Source organism: Gopherus flavomarginatus, unplaced genomic scaffold (assembly GCF_025201925.1).
Source record: "Gopherus flavomarginatus isolate rGopFla2 unplaced genomic scaffold, rGopFla2.mat.asm mat_scaffold_37_arrow_ctg1, whole genome shotgun sequence".
Lineage (NCBI taxonomy): Eukaryota > Metazoa > Chordata > Testudines > Testudinidae > Gopherus > Gopherus flavomarginatus.
The window spans coordinates 1,969,887-1,987,141 of record NW_026115070.1 but is presented as its reverse complement, the minus strand read 5'-3'; the positions used below and the strand labels follow the sequence as shown (position 1 = coordinate 1,987,141).

Below are 17,255 nucleotides of genomic sequence, written 5' to 3'. Positions count from 1 at the left end.
AATCTCCCCACACAGACACCTTCCCTGCCCCTGCAAGTGTTACCTCACAGAGTGTGAGAAGTGGCTAGAAAGTTAACACCACCTCCTGCTGGCCAGTCACACAGGCAGAGGGAGCCTGGGGAGTGCTTCTTTAACAGGAGAATGGAAGGCCTGGAGGGCAAGAAAGATCCACGGGCTGTCACTAGCAAATAATGGCCACCATGGATCCACCCCTGAGGCGGCTGCATCTTAGCACATTGGGAAACAACCCATCATATTCAATTAGAAATAAAACAACTAGAGAGAAGTGGGGCAAATGTTTGGGGTATTTTATATCAATCTTTGAGACATGCAGAGAGAACCCTGTCACAAACGACATTTGATAACATGAGAGAAAACCACCAAGATCGGAGGGGATTTGATGTTGCTATTAAATAACTAGTGGAAAAGGGGGACTGTTGGACTGGATTTTATATGACTGTCCAATACATAAACAGAATGTGATGGTCCCCCCTGGCCACGGGGCAACCATTCACGTGAGCAGCTCAGAGCCCTTTGAGGAGCTGATTTAAGGGCGGGGGGGGGGGGAGCTGGAAGGCTCCCTGGACAATGGAAGGGGGCCGCAGGGGAATTGGGAAATGGGGTCTGGGCAGTCTCCATGGGGGATATGCTCCTCCCTTCCCTTCCCTGCCCTGGCAGAGAACGGGAACTTCATCCCATCCCACTCCACTGGGAGCCATGTTCTGGGGAATGACCCAGGGCAACAATTTCCCACCCAAACAAGGACAAATCGCTGCAAATAAAATGGGTGGGAAAATCCACCCCCCATCGGAGAGATTTTAAATTGACATTTGAGAAGTATGGAGAGAAAAGGGAAAATCAGAGGCAATTAGAGAGCTGATCATTGCCGGGGGGAGAGGAGAATCTCCCTGTATTTTATAGCCACGTGTGATAATGAGAGAGAAAAGGGGAAATCTTGAGAGAATGTGTGTGTGGGAGGAAGTGGCAAAAACAGGGACAGGATCCAGTTAACTCACCTCCCTCCCACCCCGGGAATGTCCTGGCTGCACAGAGACAGATCTACACCCCCACCCCAGTGACCTCCCCCCCTGCAACTCCGGCTTCTCCTCCCCCCTCGACACCTCCGCCCTCACACCAAAGGGGGGGGCTCTGCCAGCGCCTCCCCCTGAGCTCAACTCCTGCTCCTCCCTCCAGCCCGGATTGTGCCCTTTAGCCCCCCACGAACCCTGCCTCCAGCTGCCTGACCCCCCCCGCCCATCAATTTCCTGCTCTGCGCCCGCCCCTCCCACGCTCCCTGTCACTCCCCCACCCCGCTCCAGCCCCGCCCCCAGCACCCGGCGGAACGTTACGGCTGGTCCGGGCAGGGGGAAGGGCAGCGGCTTCAGCGGCTGTTACTGGGCATGCGCAGTGCCCGGGAGTAGCACATTGCTATGGGGAGGGATTTAATACACCGCCCACCCCCGCCTGGCCCGGGGTCCGCCCCTCCCCCCCACACGACGGCCGGGCCCCGGCCCCCCCATCCCAGCGGGGCGGGCGGGCGGATCCTCCTGCAGCTCCACTGGGGCCGAGACGCCTTCAAGGCTTCTCCCAGGCTCCCTGGGGCAGAGTCACTTTCCTGCCCCCCAGCGCCTCTCATTCCCCGGGGGCTCCGGGTCACAATGTCCCACCGCCCTTCCCCCGCCTGCAGCTCCGGCTTCTCGCCTCCCGCCCCCGCCAGCCGCACCAAGGGGAACCCCCGGGCCCCAGTCTCTGTCCCCACCTGGATCCCAGCGGGGCCAGGGGCAGATCCTGGCTGCAGCTGACAACAGCGGCTCCGCTCTGGCTCGGGCAGCTCCAGCGCTGCTGGCAGCACGTGGAGAACCAGGGAGCGGCTGCTCAGCCCGGTCTCCATCACAATGTACCAGAGCCCCGCCCCCAGAAGCTGCCCCGCCCCTGAGCTGAGCCAGAGCCCCGCCCCCAGGAGCTGCTCCGCCCCAGCTCTGTGCTGGAGCCCCGCCCCCAGGAGCTACCCCGCCCCTGCTCTGTGCTGGAGCCCCGCCCCGAGGAGCTGCCCTGCCCCCGAGCTGAGCCAGAGCCCCGCCCCCAGGAGCTGCCCGCACCTGGGATGTGTCAGAGCCCCGCCCCCTGGAATTTCCCCATGTTGGGTCTCTGAGCTTTGTTCTCCTGCCGCCTTCTTCCCAGCACCCCCTGCTCCCTTCCTGTGTCTGCAAACACCCCCCCCTCCCCCGGGGCCGGCTGCAGTGCTCGCTGAGGCTGACTCCAGTGGCTGAAGTTGCCTCCATCTCTACTTCACCTGGAGGGGGTGAGACAAAGAGAGGAGATGGTCCCAGGGTGTGAAACCAGAATCAGGGGGCAAGGAAAGAAGGACTGTTTGGAAAGGTGGGTTTTTTGTGTGGGGGGTGAGCCAGAGGGATTCAGAAGAAGTTGGGCAGCAGAGGCTCAGAGAAATAGAGGGGAACCTCCTGGGTGTCTCAGTGTTGCCCAGGGTTTGTACAGCACCTTGCATAATATGGGGTCTGATCTCAGTCATGGTCTGTGCAGCACCTGGGAGCCCTGATGTCTGTTTCCTGATCACAGGCTCTGGGAATGGAGAGAGGGAAACCTCAGCACCTGAAGGTTAATGCAGCCCTGTGTGCAACCCCTGCTAGGGTGATCCGACAGCAAATGTGAAAAATTGGGATGGGGGTGGGGTTAATAGGCACCTATATAAGAAGAAGACCCAAAAATCGGGACATCTAGTCATGCTAGTCCCTGCTGTTCTCATAAGGGGTCGGCTTAGAGAGGGTTTGGCTACACTTGCAGCTGTCCAGCGCTGGGAGTTAAAGCTGTCTTCCTACAGCTGTTTAGGGAAAGCGCTGCAGTGTGGACACACTGACAGCTACCAGCACTCTGTCATGGCCACATTTGCAGCGCTGTTGGGAGTGGTGCATTATGGGCAGCTATCCCAGCATTCAAGTGGCTGCAATGTGCTTTTCAAAAGAGGAGGGTGGGGTGGAGTGTGACACGGAGCGTGGGGGAGACAGAGCGAGTGGATTTTTGGAGCTGACACTGTGTCAGCTCCCTGCCTGGCAAGTTCAAGCCTCCTCCCCCACCCCTCTCTCATTCACTAAATGCAAATAGCCGCCTTTGTTCTTTTCCTCACAGACCAGATAAGCCGCTGATCCAAAACAGACCCCCCCTCCCCCGTGCCCACCCGGCTGCTTCTCTCCTCAAGCAAACACCAGCTGTGGGTGTTCCAAAGGGATCCCCCTGCCTCTGCTCATTCACTGCAAACAGTAACTGTGTTTGGTTTTTAGATAAGCAGCTCCGGGAGCCTTGAGCTCACAGCAAAGCAAACAGAGGCATCACACCAAAACAAAGAGCGTTATCTCTACTTAAAAGCATTATGGGAAGGTTCCGGAGGTCAGTGACAGCGTAGTAAGATTAATCACTGTTTACACTGGCACCCCAGCGCTGCATCACCAGTTCTGTTCTCTTTATTCCTCTCGTCGAGGTGGAGCACATGCAGCACTGTGGCCAGGGAGATACAGCGCTGTATGTGCCTTGCCAGTGTGGACGGGGAGTAAGTTACAGCGCTGTAAAGCCACCACCTGCACTGTAACTCTCCAGTGTAGCCAAGGCCTGAGTTGTAGTAATAATAGCAGCCAAGAATCCGGTGGCACCTTCTAGACTAACAGACGTATTGAAGCATGAGCTGTCGTGGGTGAATACCCACTTCGTCAGATGCAACAATAGTCCCATATGGGCTAGTGGTCAGGATTCCTGGTTTTCACCCAGGTGGCCTGGGTTCACCTTCTGGTGTGGGAAGAGTGCAGAGCTTTTGCCCAGAGTGGAGGCAGGAAATGAAAGGAACAGGAAGGGATCCTGCCAGCAGTGGAGTTAGACAGTGTAGGGAGGGGACCCCAGAAGTGGGGGTGGGGCAGTGGTTTGGGGGGAGATGAGGGAAGGATCCCAGCAGTGCGGGAAGTTGACAACCTGGAGAGCACAGGCCTGGAATGGGGACCTGGAAGAGTGAATGTGTCCCTCTAAACCGATCAACTGCAGACTAGGCAGGCCTGGAAGAATTGTGTATTTGTTGATAAATGTCAATTTCTGTGTAAACACACAACCCAATGGCAAAATATTTCCATCAATAATCATCAAAATTGACAGATGGGCAAAGTAAGAAACATGCTGCTTGAGAACTTATCATGTTGTAGGAGCAGCAGTGATCTGTATGCTCTGTATAACCTGTATGCTCAAAAGGTCTGTTAAACTCCCCCAGCTTGTGTCCTTTCCCGCTTTGAATGCCTGTGAAGTGGCTTTCCCACTCTCCTTTGTACCTCCAGTGAATGCCCTTCACCCGGCCCATCTGGCCAGTTGCTCGCTGTGTTACATTCTATTGCACCTCAGAGAAACTGATCTTCATCGCACCGTCCATCGCTGCGCTGTGGGACACTTACCTTAAAGGATCCTGACATCTCCACTGCCAGGCCTGTCCTGGGAGCGTGAATATGAGTGTGACACCCTCCCCCATCCCTTCTTTTGAGCTTAGCTATCAAGCTAATAAATGTGCTGCTTTCTGCCAAACTCTGGGGGGGAGGGGCATTATTAGTCCTCTCTAAGCTTACTAACTGACCCAATTTTGGGTAACACAAGCAACATTGTTTGATCTGTTATTGTACCAAAGGGGGAGATGGTTGTCTATAAAGGAAGGTGAAGACTAAATGCCTCTGATGAGAATGGGATTTGAACCCATGCAGGCAAAGCACAATGGGGTAGCAGTCCATCACCTTAACCACTCGGTCACCTCACCTGAGCTGTCAAAAAACGGACAGGAGGAGAAATCTAAGGCCGGCAGAGATAGGGACACTAAGGAGTTTTTAAATACTAAGCGAAAGCGGGGTCTGAATGAGCTCCCCTCTCTCACCTAGTGAGGAGCTGGGGAAAGACTTCCGGAACAGACCGTGTTTGCATAGACACACCTACTCTGCCTAGCTATGCAGCATGATGGGGCCGCTTCCCCAAAATGACCAGTTTGGGATGGTCTTGGGTTACAAATGACTTTAGGATTGAGTGGAATGAAATGTTATTCTCCTTCCTGTATGAGTGAAGGGCAGCAGAACATACCTAGTCCGTCCTGATGGAGGGGTAGGTGAGTGAGGAATAGCTTTTATTGGACTGCAGAGAAGTGATTGAGGACGTCACCCTAAACCAGTGGTCCCCAAACATTTCACATTGTGCCCTCTTAGCCATGGCTGTGGCCCCTCGGAAGCCACGGTCAAGAACCAGGCCTGGGAGGAGTGGGGCTGTTGCTTGCTGGGGTGAGGGGTGCGGACAGGGGTAAAGGGGTCGACGCCGGGCTGGGAGTCAGAGTCTCAGGCTGAGGGTGGGGTTGGGGAAGAGCTGTGGCAGAGTGGTGCTCCCTCCCTGCCCTCTATGTGGGCTGGCTCAGGTCCTGAGGTGCCCCCATGAATGTTCCTCTGTGTCCCCCTAGGAGTCGCACCCCACATTTTGGGGACCACTGAACCCTACTCGCTAAGCCGGGGCTAGTGATGCCAAACCCCTGGGAAAGGGAGAACAAGTGTGGGGGCCCCAGCACCAGAACCATGCTCCTACCTTCTGTCTGTGGCTCTACCCCCTTCCACCCATGGCCCCATCCACTGTTACTTCTGTTCCACCCCTTCCCCCACCAGCCCCACCCTATCACTCCTTTACCCCTGCCCCGCTGTGGCCCTGAGACCAGAGAAGCTCTGTGCCCCTGCTGCAGCTCCCGGGCTGTAGCAGGGAGTGGGAGCTCCTCCAGCCCTGGGGCTGACATAGGGGAGACTTTTCCAGGGGGACCTAACTTGGCCAGGGCCCCTGATCATGGGCCCCACTGTCCCCTTGGCAGTGCAAGGTTTGGGGAGGCTGAGCCCCCTTGTCATAAAGAGATAGCTAAGGGTTAATGTTCTTTTACCTATAAAGGGGTAACACCAGTAACCTAAAACACCTGACCAGAGGACCAATCAGGAAACAAGACTTTTTCAAATCTGGGTGGAGGGAAGTTTGTGTGTGAGTTCTTTGTTCTTTGTCTTGTGTCTGTGGCGTCTCGGCTATGAGAGTGATTTTTCTATCTCCTGCCTTTCTAATCTTCTGTTTCCAAGTTGTAAGTACAAAGATAATAAGACAATAAGTTTATATTGGTTTTTTTTGTATTTACATGTGTGTAGTTGCTGGAATGTTTAAATTGTATTCTTTTTGGATAAGGCTGTTTATTCATTTTTTTCTTTTAAGCAAATAACCCTGTATTTGTCACCTTAATACAGAGAGACCATTTTTATGTCCTTTTCTTTCTTTTTATATAAAGCTTTCTTTTTAAGACCTGTTGGATTTTTTCTTTAGTGGGGACTCCAGGGAATTGAGTCTGCAGCTCACCAGGGAATTGGTGGGAGGAAGAAGTCAGGGGGAAAATCTCGTTGTGTTAGATTTACTAGCCTGACTTTGCATACCCTCTGGGTAAGGGGGAAGAGAGATTAGCTATCTTGGTACTTCTATTTCCAGGACTGGAAACAGGGAGGCGGGAGTCCCTCTGTTTAGATTCACGGAGCTTGCTTCTGTATATCTCTCCAGGAACCCAGGGAGGGAACACCTGGAGGGGAGGAGGGGGAAGGGAAATGGTTTATTCCCCTTTGTTGTGAGACTCAAGGCATCTGAGTGTGGGGGTCCCCCGGGGAAGGTTTTGGGGAGACCACAGCGAGCCAGGCACTGTATAAATCCCTGGCTGGTGGCAGCTTTACCAGGTCCAAGCTGGTAACTAAGCTTGGAGGTTTTCATGCTAACACCCATATTTTGGACGCTAAGGTCCAAATCTGGGAAAAAATGTTATGACGCCCCTCCCCCCTGAGCCTCCATTACGAGCCGCCCAGGCTACCACTGCTCAGTGTGTGGCCAGTCTCTGTGTTTTCTGCTGCTCGTTCTGGGGAGCCTGGCCGGCCTTAGGGGTGGTGCCCCCCGATAGCCGCCCAGGGCTCCAGGGGTCAAAGGGCACCGTGTGGCAGTGCAAAGGTGCTCACTGCTCTCCCCTGCCCCAATGCTCCTCCATGGGTCCATAGAGGTTTGAGGGGAGTAAGGAGCAACCCTATGTGCTCCATGCGTCCTGGTCACTTTTCCCACTTGGGCTGTGCTGTGAGGGGAGCATCAGAAGCTGCTGCTCTCTGCCCTCCCGCTATGCAGCCCGGCTGAGGAAAGTGACCTGGATGCAGGGAGCTCGGATGATCTCACTTCTTGCCCCCACATCCCACAGCCCCTAGGGGTGCCCAGATGAGCAGCGTTCCAGGGAGGAGTGGGGGGCAGCAATGCCAGCTGCTCCATGCACACAGGTCAGTCTCCCCATGTGGGTGCAGGAGGGGGTGCAAGGGTTTCTGTGATGCCTATTCTATCAATATCGTCACTCAATACCAGGCACTCAAATTCACCAGTCTTAGTGCTTAGACGTTTAGCGTTTGTATTTAAGCACTTCTAGAATGTGTCCCATTTTAGCTGTCTGCTATTACATGATGTAATTGAGGGAGACTCTTTCATTTCACTGTTTCTCATCAGAACCTACCTGTACATTATCATCTTCCATCCTCTCCACCTTACTAGGCTATAGAGAATCCCTGTGAATAGTTCCTCTCCTAACGGATGTCTCTGTCTGAACCCTGTGCTCCTCAGCGCCTGTCGGCTTTCCCCAGCTCTGAGGCTGTGTCTACACCGCGCACCTTACCACGGTGCAGCTGTGCCACTCTAACCATGCCATTGTAAGGTGCGCTGTGTGGCCGTCCTTATCGCTGAGAGAGAGCTTCCCCGGCAACAAAGCCAAACTACCTCCAATGAGGGGCAGGAGCTTTGTCACCGGGAGCACAGCTCCACCTATGATGCGCTGTTCACACTGCCGCTTTTCATGGCTCAAATTTTGGCATTCGGGGAGTGTTTTTTCTCACCGCAGAGAGACAAAATTTTTAGCAACAAAAGCCGAAATTAAAAAAAACTCCTCTGCAACCTATTTAATTTTACCTTTATACAACCTTTATACTGCCTCCAGTTCTGGTATCCTCATTTGAAAAAGATGTTGTGAAATTGGAGCTAGGGCAGCAAAGAGCCACCAAATGTTCTGAGGGCTGGAGAAAAATGTCTTCCAGTGAGCTATTGAAAGAGCTCAACCTGTTTAGCTTATCAAAAGAAGATTGAAAGGTGATTTCATTGAAATGTTGAAGGGCCTTAATGGAGAGAAAAGATTGGGTATTTACGGGCTCTTGAATGGAGCAGAGAAAGGCATAACAAGACCCAATGGCTGGAAAGTGAAAAGAGACAAATTCATATTACAACTGAGGCACAATAGTCAACAGCGAGGATGATTCACCACAGGAGCAAGCTACCAAGGAAAGTGGTGGATTCACCATCTCCTGATGTCATTTAATGAAGACTAGATGCCTTTCTGGAATGTGTTTGCCCCCAAAGTAGCTGTTATGTCATACAGGAGGCCTGTGATATACAGGTTAGATGCTCTAATGGTGTCTTCTGACCATGAAGTCGACTAATTTCTGAAAAACTGAGTGTAGCATTGGGAGCAGCGTCTGATGTTTTCCTGTCTAGCCGGCTTGCTGCCTAGAACGAACGCTCCTTGAGTGGGGTGATCCACAGGGAGTAGCTCAAACCTCCAAAGTGCCTGGCCAGGGGCAGGACATTAGCCCAGCAAGGGAGGGGTGTGGCAGTGACATCACAAAGGCCTTTTGCAGAACCTCAGACTATTGGTCAAAGGTGGTGGGGAGGTGGTGACCTCACAGAGAGATGCTGACATCAGCCAGGCAGGACAGGGGCGAGGGGCCAGGGAAACCTCAGAGACCTCTGTGGCTTTGCTTCAGCACGTTTCCTTCTCCAGGTCTCTCTTTGAGGACTGAGAGATTATTTGGGGTCATGGACGTGAGCGCCAGGAGGAACCTCTTTCGAGTTTCCTCCTTCCCTTGTAGTGATTTTACAAGAAAACAGCCGTCCCTGTTTAGAAGGTAAGAGCCTCCTGGAGGTTTGAAACCTGTTCAGTCTGATCTATCTGGTGACAAGTGAATTCTAGGCATAGAAAACACGAGCTTAAGGAGGCAGAATTTTATTGCGCACCTGGGATTTTGTCCCTTAGAATCGCTGGGGACATTAGGGTTTGTCCTTTTTGTTTCACCTCTTCCTCCATCCCTCCCTCCTCTTCTTCTCTTGCTTCTTTTGTCCTTTCTCCTGTTCCCTTCCCAACAACAGGACGGAGGTGTGTGTGTGTGTGTGTGTGTGTTGCAGGGAAGTCCTCTGCAGCTCCCACCATGGAAGGTCCACCCAAAAATGTGGGACTGAAATAGTGCTTGGGCAGTGATCCCCACCGGTGACCTGGGCCATCCTTTGGGCTCTCTGGTGAGAACCCTCAGCCTCCCGTCCTCCGTCTCTACCCTGATTGGTTGAGCAGGGGGATATTGACAGGGAGGAGACTCAGGTCCTTGTTGTTCTCTTTTAAGATCAAGTAAATAAGTCAGAACCAGTTCTATCTTTGATTAATTTTGCTGCTTCTCTGCATTAATTGTCTCTGAGCAGTTGATGATTCCCTCTAACATTGCAGTTCTCCTCAAATACTTGCTGAATAATTACTGTCACTGTTGTTGGTCTGGAGCTCATCTGAGAGCACAGTATTCAGGTCATTCAATGTCTGAAATTCAAGATCCGATGGTTTGTTTGAAAATCAGGGCTCTTCGGTCCTATTCCCAACACTGCCTCTGACGGGCTGTGTGACCTAAGACAAGTCAATTCTTCTTTCTCAGCCTGAGCTTCTCCCTCTTTCAAGTAGGGATAATAATGATCCGCTCTTACCTACCTCATGGTGGGTGAAGGATGCGGATCCATTTGGGAGTGTCACTAGAAGTAGTGCATAATATGAATTTTCCCAGATTATGACATAATAGATTAGCTGAAATCGTCTATTTTATTTGTATTTTTTTATTTTGAAATTAATAGTAGCAACGACTTAGCTCAGATTGAAGCATCTTATCTAATGGTTGAGTGTAAGTGTCTCCTCTTTGTGTGCGAGGAGACAATTTAACACACTCTGACAAAGAGGAGATGCTTTTGTTTTGCAAGAAAATATTTTTGCAAAGATCTTTCATCCCATTTGTTATGATTCTGAGAAACAAACTGGTTTAGTCTAAATGGGATTTTCGGACAGAAACGGTTTGAATGAAATTTTCCCACCATCTCGATTCCTGGGCGCTGGGGTGTTTTCATCTGTTAGAACAGGAGTCAGAACTGGTTGCTTCTCTTTCTGGCTCTGCCATCGCCTTGTTGTGTAGGCCTTGGGTAGGTCACTTCCCTTCTCCCATCTGTCCAATCGGAACAGGAACAGTTCTCGAACTATGGGCAGTTTAGAGCCCAAGTGAGATAAGGGGTATTAAAGCCCTCTGTGAAGGAGAAAGGGGAGTTTCACAGTGTTTAGCACCAAGGAATTCTAAAGTTTGCTAAAATGTCTAGTCTGTGGAAACAAGAAATGGTCGGGGCCAAACTTATTAACCACTGTCTTTTTAAAGCCCATTCAAAGATGTGAGTCCCTATCTTTTAGGTACCTGTGGTTCTTTGCCAGCAGCAGAGAAGAGGTTCCTGCCTCCGTTTTTGTGGCCTTAACAAACCAGGTGTTGTGCCCCAGTTCTCGTCTGAGACCCCTGAAAAAGAACATCTTCCCATCCATGAACAAGACAGGACCTATCTTTCAAAGGAGAACAAAAAGACCTCTGGGACTTACAGACTAGCTAGCCTGACTGCCATAGCTGGAGAGATCCTGCAATACATTCTTAAACACTCAGTTTGTCAGCAGCACCTAGAGGATGATTTGGTTCTTCTGACTAGTGAGCGTGGAATTGTCAAGAACAAATCATTCCAAACCAATCCTCTTTCCTTCTTTGGCAGGGTTCTGGGCCTGGTAGAGGTGAGTAAACAATAGATGGGATCTAGCTTGGTGTTACTAAGGCTTTCGACACAGTCCCATAGGACATTCTCAGAAGCAAACGAGGGAAATGTAGTCCAGCTGCAATCAGTGTAATGTGGGTGCAGAGCTGGTTGAAAGCCAAGACTCCAGGAGCCCTTCTCCATGTTTAGCTGCCCAACGGGGAGGGTGAACCTAGTGGGTCTGGCAGGGATCAGTCCGGTGTCAGGTACTATTCTATATTTTCATGAATGATTTGGAAAATGGAGTGGAGAGCATGCTCCTAAAGTTTACAACTGACACCAAGCACTTTGGAGCACAGGATTGAAATTCAAAACACCCTTAACAAATTGGAGACTTGGTCTTCTTGAGCCAAACTCCATGGTTAGGGCTCTCTCTCTACACTGGGCTGAAGTGAAACCCCAGAGCCAAGCACTCCTCCTGGGCAGTGAGCTCCGACCTTGAATGGTCAGATGCTGCTTAGCACTGTCAGAGCAGCTTTTGCTGGGGGATTCTCCCAGCACTTTCCAATAGCGGGAAGGTATGAAATCCCCATTTGACTGCTGGGGACAGAGCCCGAGAGTGGGGAGCAACTTGCCCAAAGTCCCCAGAAAAAGGAAAACAACCAGCAGAGGAACCAATAGGAAACCCAGCAATGGAACTCAGGAGTCCTGGGGGTGTGCTGTGGTGACCAGATGTCCCAATTTTATAGGGACAGTCCGAATTTTGGGGTCTTATCTAGGATCCTATTACCCCCCACGCCGTCCCGATTTTTCACACTTGCTGTCTGGTCACCCTAGGGTGTGCACATGTGTGGGTCCCAGCTGCTCCCTGCCCCCCTCATTGAAGCAGATGTGCAGGGTTACTGCCCTGGGAAGTGCAGGGCACCAGTGGATGTGGGGTTGGCTGGAGGTAGGGTCTGGCTTCAGGCAGGGCAAGGGCTGCGTGGCTGGCTGGCTTCAGGCAGGGGGGTGCATCAGGGGTTGGCTGGAGACAGGGCAGGGAGGATGCGGCTGGTGCAGGCAAAGCAGAAGGTGCAGGGCTGGCTGGAGACAGAGGCTGACTGCCGGCAGGGCAGGGCGTGGGGCAGGGCCGTTGCAAGGAAGTTTCATGCCCTAGGCGAAACTTCCACCTTGCACCCTCCCCCCCCGCACCCCTGCCCTGAGGCGCCCCACCCGTGGCAGCTCCCCCCTCCACCCTGAGGCTCCCCTCTTGTGGCAACTCTCCTGCTCTGCCCTGCGGCACCCCCGTCGCCCGAGCTCACCCCTGCTCCAAGCACGAGCACCCCGAGCACGCCGTGGCCGCTTCACTTCTCCCACCTCCAAGGCTTGCGGCGCCTAAGCCTGCCAGGCAGTCAGGCACCCTCCTCTGAGCCACAGCAGCCCTGACAGTTGACAATAGAGGCACCTTAACCCCTGAGTCCCTTCAATGTGTCCCCCTCGGGGGTCCAGCTCCGATCACCAGATACTCGGGGTATGTCTATACCACCTGCCGAATCGGTGGGCAGCGATCGATCCAGCGGGGGTTGATATATCGCGTCTAGTGTAGATGCAATACATTGAGTGCTCTCCCCTCGCCTGCTGTACTCCAGCTCGGTGAGAGGCGCAGGCAGAGTCTACGGGGAGCTGCAGCAGTCAACTCCCCGAGACTGTGACATTATAATTGTTAGGCCTGAATAAAGATATAGCAGACAAAACCAGGTATGCCAACCTGACCAAAGTCAGGCTAACAGAGGTTTGTGGGTAATCCCTGAGTGGAAAACACTGAGAGGCAGCAGCATGTCTCACAAGCGCTGGGAAAAAGTGAGATAAGAGAGAAGCTGCATTCCTGGCATAGTACCAGATGTGCTGTGTTCGGGCAGCTCCTTCGAAGAACTGATAAGAGTCCTAGTTTCCCAGCCTCCTTGTTTTCACTCCCTGGTTTTGTTCTTTGTTTGTTTTTAACTCCCCTACATTTCTAACTTTAGGCATGCATGTATACTAAAGGTGTCTAGTTTCTAGTTGTTAGAAGAAGGGGGTGGGTTGCTCCAGTGAATAATTTATGACGCGACGGAACTGTCTACATAGGCTTATACTAAGATGTAAAGAGCAGGCTGGTTCTCTCTGGAGACGAGCTGCTCTCTATTGATGCGTGCACTTGTCAATAAAGAGCTTTTGATCGGACCTTGCTGGTGTTGCCTGTCTCTCTCGCGGTCAGACAATGAACTTTGCCGTCTGGGTTAGAGTCCCTGACATAAGTATAATCTAATATCTCATTGAAAGGTGACAGGGCCAGAAAGAGTTAATTAACTCACCTCACCGACTGACCTGACCCGTGGGTGAACCTTAAAAACTGGTTAACAAGTTATGTAAATGAACAGAGCTTTGAAATGCAAGTCTGCAGTGTTAGAGGTAGAAGGGGAGGTGTTTGCTCAGGTCTTGTGATGTCAGCAAACAAGTCTTGTCTATTGCTCTAGTTTTAATTCAAAGAGCAAAAAAAGAATATTAACATTTATGATGATACTTGAGTGAAATAGTATTATTGTCTGTGTCTCTTTGAAGGTTGTGGTAATCTGTATCTGAACTGTTTGATGGATGTACTAATTGCCAGGATGTTTGGAAGAAGAGTTAAGCCTATTGTTTTCTCAGGCTGAAAGGCTGCTGGAAATGTTTAAGAACCTGGGACACGATCCTTCTTCATCTCAGATCTGCTTTGGGTTTCAAGAGGGGGAAACCTTAAGCCACAAGGATTGAGATCCCCAGTCATTGACTGGATCCACCCTGAATATGGACAGTGGATTATAACCTATGGACTATTTCTAAAAGGACTTTTGGCAACTACAAGCTCATGTCTACTTTGTATCTGAACCTCAAAAATTGAATTCAAGTCTATATGTCTATTAATCTTTTAACCAACACTCTCTCTCTCTCTTTTCTTTTCTAATAAATTTTAGCTTAGTTAATAAGAATTGGCTATAGCATGTATTTTAGGTAAAATCTAAGTTATAATTGAACCTGGTTATGTGGCTGATCCTTTGGGATCGGAAGAATCTTTTCTTTTATATGATGAAGTAAGATTTTCAGGAATCATCATCATATCTAACAGGTGTGTCTGGATGGAGGCCTGAGGCTGGGTACTTTAAGGGAACTGCGTGGTTTAAACTTCTAAGTAACCAGTGAGGTACTACAGAAGCTGTTTTGTGCTGGCTTGGTAAATCTAAGTATTGAAATAACCAGCAGCGTTTGGGATTTGTCTGCCCTGTTTTGTTTGCAATTCACTCTGATTGAGTGAGCTGAGCTGGCTCCCACGGGCAGCACCGTCACACCTACAGCCAGGCTGCAGAGGTCCGGGGGATCTTAGGGGCCTTGGGGTGCACAGATACCTATGTCCAGGCCATAGCGGTCCCTGGGGGGCTTAGAGAGTTTGGGGGGGACACAGATACCAATCTCCATGCTCTAGGGTCCCATGGGGGCTTAGAGGGTTCGTGGGGGGCACATATTCCTACATCCAGGCTGTAGGGGTTCCTGGGGTATTCGGGGATTTCTGGGGGTCACAGATACCTACGTTCAGACTGGAAGGGTTCCAGAGGGCTTAGGAGATTTATAGGGGGACAGATACCAACATCCTGGCTGTAGGGGTTCCCGTGGGGATTAGGTGGTTTATGGGGGGCACAGATTACTCATAGACTCATAGACTCTAGGACTGGAAGGGACCTCGAGAGGTCATCGAGTCCAGTCCCCTGCCCTCATGGCAGGACCAAATACTGTCTAGACCATCCCTAATAGACATTTATCTAACCTACTCTTAAATATCTCCAGAGATGGAGATTCCACAACTTCCCTAGGCAATCTATTCCAGTGTTTAACTACCCTGACAGTTAGGAACTTTTTCCTAATGTCCAACCTAAATCTCTCTTGCTGCAGTTTAAGCCCATTGCTTCTTGTTCTATCATTGGAGGCTAAGGTGAACAAGTTTTCTCCCTCCTCCTGATGACACCTTTTTAGATACCTGAAAACTGCTATCATGTCCCCTCTCAGTCTTCTCTTTTCCAAACTAAACAAACCCAATTCCTTCAGCCTTCCTTCATAGGTCATGTTCTCAAGACCTTTAATCATTCTTGTTGCTCTTCTCTGGACCCTCTCCAATTTCTCCACATCTTTCTTGAAATGTGGTGCCCAGAACTGGACACAATACTCCAGTTGAGGCCTAACCAGCGCAGAGTAAAGCGGAAGAATGACTTCTCGTGTCTTGTTTACAACACACCTGTTAATGCATCCCAGAATCACGTTTGCTTTTTTTGCAACAGTATCACACTGTTGACTCATATTAAGCTTGTGGTCTACTACGACCCCTAGATCTCTTTCTGCCATACTCCTTCCTAGACAGTCTCTTCCCATTCTGTATGTGTGAAACTGATTGTTCCTTCCTAAGTGGAGCACTTTGCATTTATCTTTATTGAACTTCATCCTGTTTACCTCAGACCATTTCTCCAATTTGTCCAGATCATTTTGAATTTTGACCCTGTCCTCCAAAGCAGTTGCAATCCCTCCCAGTTTGGTATCATCCGCAAACTTAATAAGCGTACTTTTTATGCCAACATCTAAATCGTTGATGAAGATATTGAACAGAACCGGTCCCAAAACAGACCCCTGCGGAACCCCACTTGTTATACCTTTCCAGCAGGATTGGGAGCCATTAACAACTACTCTCTGAGTACGGTTATCCAGCCAGTTATGCACCCACCTTATAGTAGCCCCATCTAAATTGTACTTTCCTAGTTTATCTATAAGAATATCATGCGAGACCGTATCAAATGCCTTACTAAAGTCTAGGTAAATCACATCCACCGCTTCTCCCTTATCCACAAGGCTCGTTATCCTATCAAAGAACGCTATCAGATTAGTTTGACACGATTTGTTCTTTACAAATCCATGCTGGCTATTCCCTATCACCTTACCACCTTCCAAGTGTTTGGAGATGATTTCTTTGATTACCTGCTCCATTATCTTCCCTGGCACAGAAGTTAAACTAACTGGTCTGTAGTTTCCTGGGTTGTTTTTATTTCCCTTTTTATAGATGGGCACTATATTTGCCCCCTTCCAGTCTTCTGGAATCTCCCCCGTCTCCCATGATTTCCCAAAGATAATAGCTAGAGGCTCAGATACCTCTTCTATTAACTCCTTGAGTATTCTAGGATGCATTTCATCAGGCCCTGGTGACTTGCAGGCATCTAACTTTTCTAAGTGATTTTTTACTTGCTCTTTCCTTATTTTCTCTTCTAAACCTACCCTCTTCCCGTAAGCATTCACTATACTAGACATTCCTTCAGACTTCTCAGTGAAGACTGAAACAAAGAAGTCATTAAGCATCTCTGCCATTTCCAAGTCTCCCGTTACTGTTTCCCCCTCCTCACTGAGCAGTGGGCCTACCCTGTCCTTAGTCTTCCTCTTGCTTCTAATGTATGACAGATACCAATGTCCTGGCTGTAGATGTTCCTCCACGGTGGCCTCAGGGCTGGAAGAGCTCCCACTCCCTTCTATTACCTGGGGGCTGCAGCAGGGGCACAGAGCTTCTCTGGTCTCACTCCTTTACCCCTGCCCCGCTGTGGCCCTGACACCAGAGAAGCTCTGTGCCCCTGCTGCAGCCTCTGCGCCATATCAGGGAATGGGAGCTCCTCCAGCCCTGGGGCCACCGTGAGGGAGACCTTTCCAGGGGGACCCAATTTGGCCAGGGGCCCCCGGGACCCCGACAGCCTGGATGTAGGGTTATGTGCGACCACAGCCCCTCTATGTACCCCAGGAACATCTACAGCCAGGACATTGGTATCTGTACCCCCCGAACCCACAAAGCCCCCCAGGGACCTTTACAGCCAGTATGTTGGTATCTGTGCCCCCCATAAATCTCCTAAGCGCTCCAGGACCCCTCCAGTCTGCATGTAGGTATCTGTGACCCCCATAATTCTCCTAAGACCTCTGGGACCCCTCTAGTCTGCACGTAAGTATCTGTGACCCCCAGAAATCCCCGAATGCCCCAGGAACCCCTACAGCCTGGACCTAGGTATCTGTGACTCTAACGAACCTCCTAAACCACCCAAGACACCTCCAGCTATGACGTAGGTATCTGTTCCCCCCTCAACCCCCAATCCCCTCGGGACCCCTAGACCCTGGACGTAGGTATCTGTGTCAGCCCCGATCCCTTAAGCACTCCCATTACCCCTTCAGCCTGGACGTAACTACCTGTGACCTCCACGAACCCCCTAAGCCCCCAGGGATCCCTACAGCCTGGACACAGGTGTCTGAGCACCGCACGAACCTCCTAAGCTCCTCGGGAC

The 17,255-nt window shown here is 50.9% G+C and overlaps 1 long non-coding RNA gene across 2 annotated transcripts in view; it reads left to right on the top strand.

Moving 5' to 3' along the window:
- LOC127042373 (uncharacterized) overlaps positions 1 to 17,255 on the top strand; it is a 158,199-nt gene that overhangs the window by 81,921 nt on the left and 59,023 nt on the right. Inside the window, exon 1 of one of the 2 annotated variants that reach the window (XR_007771916.1) lies at positions 12,621 to 12,834. The exons of the other annotated variant lie outside the window; for it this stretch is intronic. This is a non-coding gene — a long non-coding RNA (uncharacterized LOC127042373). Of the gene's footprint in view, positions 1 to 12,620; positions 12,835 to 17,255 lie in introns of those variants that run through there. 2 annotated transcript variants of the gene reach the window in all.